The sequence below is a fragment of the Gracilinanus agilis genome, chromosome 5 (assembly GCF_016433145.1).
Source record: "Gracilinanus agilis isolate LMUSP501 chromosome 5, AgileGrace, whole genome shotgun sequence".
NCBI classification, from domain to species: Eukaryota; Metazoa; Chordata; class Mammalia; order Didelphimorphia; family Didelphidae; genus Gracilinanus; species Gracilinanus agilis.
In genome coordinates, this window is record NC_058134.1 from 79,720,311 (window position 1) to 79,730,186 (window position 9,876).

The window sequence follows — 9,876 nt, forward strand, 5'->3', positions numbered from 1 at the left end:
CTGTAGACCCATTGCAATATTCACAGTAAAGTCAAAGAAAAAAATGGGAAGATTTACCCTAAGAGAATCCCTATCTGTGAATGGTCAAGTACATACAGAATATCTTGCACTTTTGTTTCTTAATTTCAATCAAGACTAACCCAGTTTCCACTCAAGTATCTATAAAAATTGTTACTAGCATTTATAGTATGAGTCAATACATTTTATAATAATCTCCTTAGTGTAGTTTAGTGTGCATCGTGTATCCCCAGGGCCTGGAAGAGATGAGAAGTTTCTCCTTTGATTAGACACTGTTTCATTCTTTATATTTGTATCCCTAACACCTAGCACAATGGCTGGCACATAATAGGCACTTTATAAAAGCTAGGTGATTGATTCCTCCACCCAGTGTTTTTTTTAATAATTATATCATGATGTTGCTGAGTATTTATTTAGGTTAATTGAAAAAGTAAAATTTCAATATTAGTTTCCATTTTACATTCATTTGGATAGTTAACCAACAATCATAAGACCAAATCAAAGACTTGTTAGTTCTCCCTTCTTTTCCAATGGAATTCTCTGTCATTCTTATTCATTTTCTTTAACCCAAAATAACATACAATAATAGCTTTTCTCTACCCATTGTCACTCATTTTGCTCTAGTAAAAAGCTCTTTAATCAGAACTTTTCCCATCTTATTAATAATGCAGATATTAGTGTAGATATATGCAATATCTTCCTTGAGTTCTTACGCACAATATCTAGCATTTCTGACATATTTTTGGCTCTAATAAATCTATTAATTTAAAAAAGAGAGAGAGAGAGTGCATTCTATGTAGACAACAGTCCAATCAAGCATAAATTTTAAAATATCGGGTCTTTAATTCCTCAATATTGACTCAGATTTAGGAACATTTCCTAGTTTTAAATGGAAGTAAATTTAGGAGAGATGCTGATTACTTTATCAAATGATCATATTATTTCTGGTAGTGGTAGTATGTCATTCCATGTACTCATTCATTCTAGTAGAGTATGAGTTTTCAGGCCAGGCAGAATGGTTACAAAATCAATACTGTAAATGTTCTCGCTGTCACCTCCAACCTGATATTTTCACCCTATCCCCCACCTCTTGTCATGGATTCAATTCCCATCCTTACCTCTGACTCATTCTGAGTCAGATTTTTCCATCAACCTGGTGCTTCACTTCCCCATCTATGCATACTGTGCATGCCAACTATTTTATGGAAATGATGTTTAGTCAAGAAATGAAAAGCTTTACAAAGGACAGCAATGTATGACACTATTCACCAAAGATGTCCTCTCTGACTGCTTTCCCTACTGACCAGAACTCCTTGCTACCTTGGAACCAATTGTCTTTTACTACAGTACAGTGAATCAATGAGCAAAATGGGTCACAAGAATACCAGAAAATCCCAGAATCTCATTTTAGTCAGAAGCCTCAATCTTCTCTCCTACTCACAAAATCTTTTAACATTTCCTCTAGATAGATATGATTTTACAATGAATTTATTTTTTAATTGGCTCCAAGATATGTATAATTCAATTAAATGAGCATCTATTAAACACCTAAAGCATGGAAAGCATAGTTCCAAGCACTAAAAATACAGAGAAAATATCATTTCTCTGTCATCCTTAGAACCTAAGAATAATTGAAACATACAAAGCGACTAAGGGAGAAATCTTTCACTTAATCTAAGACAAATTTCATCTGAATTTTGAAAAGAATTAATTTTTATTAAAAAGAGATTAGTCCTTCCCTTTTTAATAGAGAGTAAGGGGATAGTATGACTGGAACTCTGCATACATTATTAAACTAGCTCAATGAGTAAGTTGGGTTTTGTTAATTGGGTTTATTACAAGGGAAGACTCATTTGGTGGACATAAAGAGGGAGAGGACTGAATGATATATCTAGAAATGATTATATAGTAAAAAAACAGCATCAATAGGACTTTTTAAAAAAAATTCTTACCTTCTATTTCAGGTTTAGAGATAGATGATCTTGGTTTGAGTTCTATTTCTAATAGTTCCAAGGCAGGTCGTAGGACAATGATGGCAACTTTTTAGAAACTGTGTGATGTGCCCAATCCCCTACTGAATGTTGGGCATGCCCTGTCCCTTACCCCACATAGGGGTAGAAAAAAACTCACTCCCATTGGACTCCTGGCTGGACAGCTGGGTGAAGTAAGGAATGTCCTCAGTGAGTGTAGAGAGGGAGAGGGGAGTGGCCTGAGCAATCTGCTCCCCTCCAACTCTGCTGCTTTTGAGTCTCTCACCTTACCCACTGTGCTTTCCCATTGGGCTGCTGGGAAGAGGGACAGGGGATGTGAAAAAATGTCATCAGGCACAGTAGAGAGATGGAAGGGAGCAGCTTTGTCCATGTCCTTCCAGTAATGAACTCTGGTGGGGTGGAAGAGGGGGAGGAAGGGCAGCATTTATGCCCACACAGAACTCTCTGCATGCCATCTTTGGCATGCATGCCATAGATTTACCATCACGGTCATAGGATAATAGATGGAGCCATAAGGAAACTCAGAGGAAATCTAGTCTAACTCTCTCCTTTTATAGAAAGGGAAACTGAGGCTCACAACGGTTGAAGTAACATGTCCAAGGTCATGAAGAAAGCTTCAAAGATGGTATTTGAACTCAGGTCCTGTGATTGCAGAAGAATCTCTTCCCACTATATCATATTACTTCCTCCAAATCACAAGTTATAGATGGAAAATGAAAAGATGAGATTATCTAATCCTCTCACTTCACTGATTAGCACACTAAAGCGCAGAGAAGTTAGGTAACTTGTCTAAATTTGCACAGGTAGTTAGGGAAGGGAAGAGGATGTTAGCTTTGGGCCCTAGACTCCAAATCAAGTTCTAAATCTGCTATGCTGCAGTCTCCTACTGTATTAACAAAATACAAGTGTAAAGGGTTAAATGGCAGTAGTTCAACAAAAGTGAAGAGAGTAGTTGAATAAGCACTTAGTTTAATTTAAGAAGAAGTACAGTTAGAAAAGAGAAAGGAGGAAAGAGAGATTATTATTCTAATACCCTATGACTATACCTAAATTCCTAATACTAACTAAAATTTCTAAAACTCTACTTCTGTCTTCTGAGGACAGGTTCTTCTTGCCTTGCCAGACCAGGCCTATCTAACCTATACTATCTAAAATTAATTCACTAACTACCTTATACTAATAAATCAACAGCCACCACACATAACCTCCTTAAATAAGTTTTATCCTCCAACTGTCAGTAGTAAACTGCCAGTAGCCCCTTGACTCAGAGACAGACCTCCTCCCCTCTTGAGATCCAAAGGCAAAAGCCCTGAATTGCCAACTGATTCCTTCATTATCTTTCTCCTTGTCTCCTTGGTAACAGAATCCTCAGGACTGGCTCACTCACCCCTGTTGGCTCTGTTCCACCCAGAAATCCCCCTCTCCTGACTCTTAAAGAGACAGAGGGAGAGATTAAGAAAATCCCTTTAACACAAATCACTTAACCCCCTTAAGTCTCAGTTTTCTCATTTGTAAAATGGGCAAGTAATATATTACTTATCTCACAAAAATGCTATTAAAAAGATTTTTCTCAATCTTAATGTGTGATGAACATTTTTAGCATTAAGAATAATAATAATAAAAAGAATAAAGAATAAAAAAAAATAAACATTTGTTTCTTTAATGGATAGCATGACATTTTCATCTTACCAAAAAAAGTTATTTTTAATTTAATGAAAAAATAGGTGCAGTCATCGATATTTTAAACTGTGGCTTGGCTTTCTTAATTTTGAAAGTGGTCCTTTTGAGTATAACCAGCTCCAGGGCACTAGTTACCACTCTGGGTTAGTCAAAACAGAAACATTCTGTTGCATACAGTGTAGATAAGTAACACTGAAATAATTATGACTCAATGGATTTAAAAACTACAATGACAAATCCAGTTCTATTATAAATCCAGAGGGATAAATAAAGGTATTTGTAACAGGGAAAGTATTTGTAGCTGGCAAAGGAAGTATAGAATTATTTCATGAGTAATTTTAGTCAACTGAAATAGCCCTGTTTTGGGGGCAGCTAGGTAGTTCAAAAGATTGAGAACGAGACTGTGAGATTGGAGGTCCAAGTCTGGCTGACTTCAGACACTTCCTAGCTCTATGTCCCTGGGTATGTCATTAACCTCTATGGCTATGCTATCCCTTATTGCTTTTCTACCTTGGAACCAATTTACAGTTTTGATTCTAAGATGGAAGATAAGGGATTAAAAATAACTGTATTCAATCTAAATTACCTATTTGAATACTGCTACTCAATAATGTAATTTACCTTCTGAAATATGTGTCAAGTTATTGGAAACCTATGATTAAATGTACTTTATCAACAATTTGCTTACAAAAACATCAGAGTTTTATGTATGGGAATTTACTCTGGAACTAAAAAGAAAGGTAAGGAGATCATCAGCTATATAAGGATCAGTCATATAACAATGATAATACCTATGAATTTATCCTCCCACCATATGTTCTAAAGTTTCAGTAAGAGGTGACACACATAATGACTGGTTGATTTGGTCAGGAACCAGCCATGATTATGAGAAGTATCCAGGAATGTTTTGAAATTTTTTCATCCCATTCAGTTTAACAAAGCTTTACCAGACTTGAGAGTTAACATAGGATTGGAGCATAAAAAGGGAGGTAAAAAAATTAAGACTTTTTCACTCTTTGTTGATACAACAAAAATGAAGTCATCCAGTTAAACTCAACATTTATTAAGGATCTGAGATGTACAAGATTTTGTGGAGAGTCAGTAACTGGACAAAATAAAAGGAAATGAGGTTTAAAAAAGGTCCTAAGCTTGTGATGAAAGGTAGTACAAAAGAAATAGCAACCAGTGAAACAAGGAGAGAAAAAAAAAAGATGAAGAACAGAAAAGGAAGTAACCAAATATAGCTCTGGGTCTTTGTCATTCAAGGGACAGTGAGAGTCAAAGGACTTACTTCCAAGGATATCAAACACATTACATCTTAACTGAAATTCTGGAAGAATGGATGTTCTCATGAATCTGATTTCTAAAAATTAACTGTGAATAGTATAGAAGACTCTTTTTGTTGCTTTATTTTAAATCCTTCAATATGGTTACTGTTATGCTTGTTAGGTATGGACCTTTGGTTTCACTGTTTCAAGTATGTACAACATATCTTTACCAATGTGGATCTATAATTTGTTTTTGATAATTCCCAATGGGCAGTGAGAGGTTAAAAACAGGATGATAGAATTGGTGTATATCAAAGGCAAAACTTGGACTAGGGTTTTCTACATTCCAAGACCTTCCCTCTCACCATCTCAACATATAATCCTAATTCTGAGATGTATTATTGAGAGCAAAATTGATTTTTCAAAGTTGTTTATTGATGTTCTCAGAGCAGGGTCATGATTCTGAGCATTGCCATCCTTAAGTAATAATAAAACTTGCCTTTCTGGAACTTTATTGAGAATGAGTTGTTTAGGATAACCAAATTTCCCAGAGAGATAAGGGTCAAGAGGCAATCCACAGATAATAGACAGATCATTGGCTATAGAGTTAGAAGAAACCTCAAAGATCATCTGATCCAGTTTCCTTACTTGGTACATGAGAAATCATATGCCCAGTGACATATGCCCATTGTGGCAAAGGTAGAAAGTTGCCAAGCTAGGGTTTGAATTTGTCACATTTAATCTCAATTTCAGTGTTCTTTCCTATGAGCACATCTAATTTGTATTGAGTTTATTACTCTTACTTCTTGGTTCGTTCCTGTTTGTACAGATTCTTTCTTATTTATTTGCCATCTTTAGTTGTTTCATTTCCTTTTCATTTTCTTAACATGGGAAACTAGCCAACAATGAGGTCCCCATCCTAAAATACATTATAGTCTGTATTTTCTGCCCAGCCATTGAAGGATATCTGGAGATGGAAGGGAGTGTAAGGGATTGAACCTTTTTCTGAAGGGAATGATGTCCTGGGTTCAAACCTAGCTTCATACTTCCTAGCTATGTGATCCTGGGCAATTCACAACTTCAATAGCCTAGCCCAAATCATTAAACCCCAAATGCCTAGTTCTTACTGCTTACTCAAGGCATTATTGCTTACTACCTTACTTAAGGAAAGGGTTTGAAATAAATAAATAGAAATAAAGTGAATGGTGACATAATAGAGGTGCCCCTAGTTCAGATCATATTTATATAATCTGGGTATGTGCCCTTTTCCTTTATTAATTAGGGAAGAAAAGTCTTTCAGTTGACTGTTGAAAGAAAAATGAGAATGCTTTTCTCTAATAAATATTCCATTTTTTCCCCACCAGTTTAGATGATGATAATCTGACTTCCTTCATTGGCACAGTATATGACTAGGATGAGGTTTCTCTCTTAGTTTTCTTTCCTTTTGTAGAAGGCTTCCTCAGATACCAGTAGGTTAGATGTAGCACCAAAGCACCTGAGCCTTGGAAGGAACCCACCCTACAGAATGCCATCCTTGATCCATCCCAGCAGGGGATGAAATGGAACCCAAGATGACAAAAAAAGAACAGATCCATATCAATCTGGATGCCATCCAGGGAACTAAACTCAGTGGTGAGAAGAATACTAGTAGCTATATCTTACTTTGAATTGACTCTGCCCAGAGATTGAGGTAGAGATAACTAAATGTTTCCTCATTTGGGGGAGACATTTTGTACTAAGTATACCTTGTTGGTAATTATCCCTTTAAAAAGGCAAATTGCTGTTGAGGAGCAAGTAACACATTAAATGACAATGACACAATGATCACTGACAACTGATACTTGGGAAAAATATATATGCACATATATATGTATATTTCAGAATTTGAGCTTCATCTCTTTATTTAGGAAAATAAAGAACCCTACTGTCCCTCAGAATTAGCTGAAAATCCAAGGGGAAGGAATGTGGCCAACTGTGATATAGGGACCCAACCATGCTATGCTATGGGTTGACAGTTTAAGTCCAAAGTTCTTATGCTCTTTTTCAGAGAATTTTTCTTCACATAGACTATCACAATCATTAAGGGATGACTTTGGACAAGTCACTCAATTTCCCTAGCTCTCTGTTTCCTTATTTGTAAAATGGAGTATAATAGAAAAGTCATACATCATCAGGTCAGCAGTAGTGGCTTCAAATGCTGGCTCCTTTACTTACCAGTTATACAACTATGAACAAATCACTTATGTGACCTGGCATTCTTTTTTTCCTAATATGTAAAGTGGGTAAATAATAACTACTTCAAAATGGTTTTTACAAGGGCAAAAGGATAAAAGGTTTATAAATGCCTTTTGTGAATTATAACATGCTTTGATACAAGTTAAAATGAGAGGATTTAGTTATTTGACAAAAATATTTATTGTAAAAGGTATTGGGGAAAAAAGAAATAAAGCATAATTCAACCCCTCAAGAGCTTACAATCTAGTTGAGGAGATAAGGCAAGTACATTAACAACCATAATGCAAAATAGAATGTGGCATATTCTTGAAAGGCCAAAATAAAGTACTCTAAGAACAAAAGCATCTCCTAGGCAGGCCTGGTTCCTCTCAAAGCCATGCCCAAGGACCCGCCATTTTCATTTTCCTTCCTTCACTTTCCAACCCCCTTTTTTTGTAGTTGTTATTTCTTATTTAAATAGAAATACCTTTTAGACAAAAACTCTCTTTTTGCTTCTATTTCTATCCCGGATACTTATCTAGTATATGATATACTGTAAGAGTTTAGTAAATGCTTGCATCTTTCCTTCCTGTTCTTCCAGTTCTTAAGAAAAAGACTTATTTTTCATTTTTTTCTAAGAAATATTTGTAATAAATATTATGCACTGAAACTTTTAAGATATAATTTCATTTTTTTTGTCATAAGAGGAAAAGGAAGTTTATGATAAGGGCTTCCTTTTTTATATAATCATATAAATTCCCTTTAATTGCATAGTTTTTTTAAGTTTCTTCCATAATACATACTTAAAATAACAACTATTGATCTGTTAATTTTGTTCACTTGTCCTTCTGTAAAGGTACAAAGATTTAATGACTCATTGAAGTTTACCCATGTTTCCATGCCCTGTCACTGATCATGTCTCATTAATGAAAGTTTCTCCCTCCTTACCACTGTTTTTGAAAAGCCCAGATTAAGTACCTTATCCTAAAGGAAACATGTATTGATTTTCCTAGCTGTTCTTGGCTTGATAACTTAATATCTCATTTTATTTTTGTCCCCAATAAGATAATAACCTGTATAAGAAGAGAGGCTATTCCATTTTTGTCATTTGTATATCAACACCTAACACATAATGGCTGGTTAATAAATAAATATTAATTGATTACAAGCTGAAGGATTGATATGTTTCTTACACAATAGAAATCATGTAAAAGGCTAGCTGGGGATTTTGATTTATGGCTGTCAAAATTCCCATGTGCTTCCAAAAAAGAATTCAGAAGAAATCCAAGAACACATCCTGTATAGAAGAAATGCTAGCATATCTCCAAGGAAAATGGTGAAAAATAATTTTCCTCATCCCCCAACCTCAAGTCAAACCATGCATCTTCATAGTATGTGGCTGACTACTGTGGGATATTCCACAACATTGATTACAATCCTATCTCCCAAGGCAGGAAGAGATTAATAGAGCTCATTAATTTTTCAAAATGAATCATCATTAATGTGCAAAAATATTCTAAAGAATGCTCAATTCTTCCTTGCCTTGACAAGGGCCAGAGTTTATTCATTGAGAAAGTTTCAGAATGATTTTTTGTGATCCTGATGCAAATTATAATTGGCTTATTATCCATAATTACTATATATCATTATATATCATAATTGCATCAGTTCAAGTTATAATTGCATGATTACATGTATTTGAGCTAAGTATGTTATAGGATGTAATTACAGTAATAATGTTATGTCCAGGTAGTTATGGTTTAACACTTTGCTGTTTCCATCTCATAACTCAATGACATTTGAAATGTGATGTGGATGATACTATGGGCTCAAATAAAATTTCCTCCTCAATAATGACTTTAATGTAAAAGTTAAGAAATAGTATTTACATACATGACATTTTAAAGGCATAGGACAGGAGTTTTCTATAAATACAGATTTCTCTTCTAGCATTTGAGTTGCTACTAAAATATATATATATATATATATATTTTCATATATATATACATATATATATATATATACACTTGTCTTTATTCATACCTTGATTCTTGGATGAATCTGTGATTGCATGAATATGGACAATCAGTCTGATAAATCAAATCACATTCCAGCCATGTCTACTCAACTTGTGTGTGACTCTTGACCCTATCCTCCATTGTCTTCAATGTGGGTTCCATCCCATGTGATAGGTGTGGGAGAAGAAGTATTTCTCTAAATCCCTTGACATGAAATGGATAATAATGTAATATGAAGATTTCCTTTTGTTTCCCTGCTCTCACTACAAGACCACTCAACTTCCTCTCTCTTGAGACATATATTTCTGATGTTAACCTTTAAACATCTTCTCTTTTATAATGCCATTTTGGTTACACAAAGACATTCGTGTATTTCCATGTTGCTTGTATGACCTGCAATTTTAAAAACTTTGAAAACTGGCATTCCATGCTTTGCAGCTATATAGTATCATCAGAAAATAATGGACCCTTTATTTCAGAGTGATCCTCAGAGTTATTTAAAAACTACATAATTTTCATGAAGTAATCCAGTCCTCTTTTTCCCTTCTTTTCATTTCTGACCATAGTTAGTCATCTATCTACCCAAAGCCCACCCAAGATATATGTCTTAGAATTTCCTGATGAACCAGTTTCATAGGTCATCTTTTTGACTATCTCTTGTAGTCTGAAAAATAAATATTTTTTTTT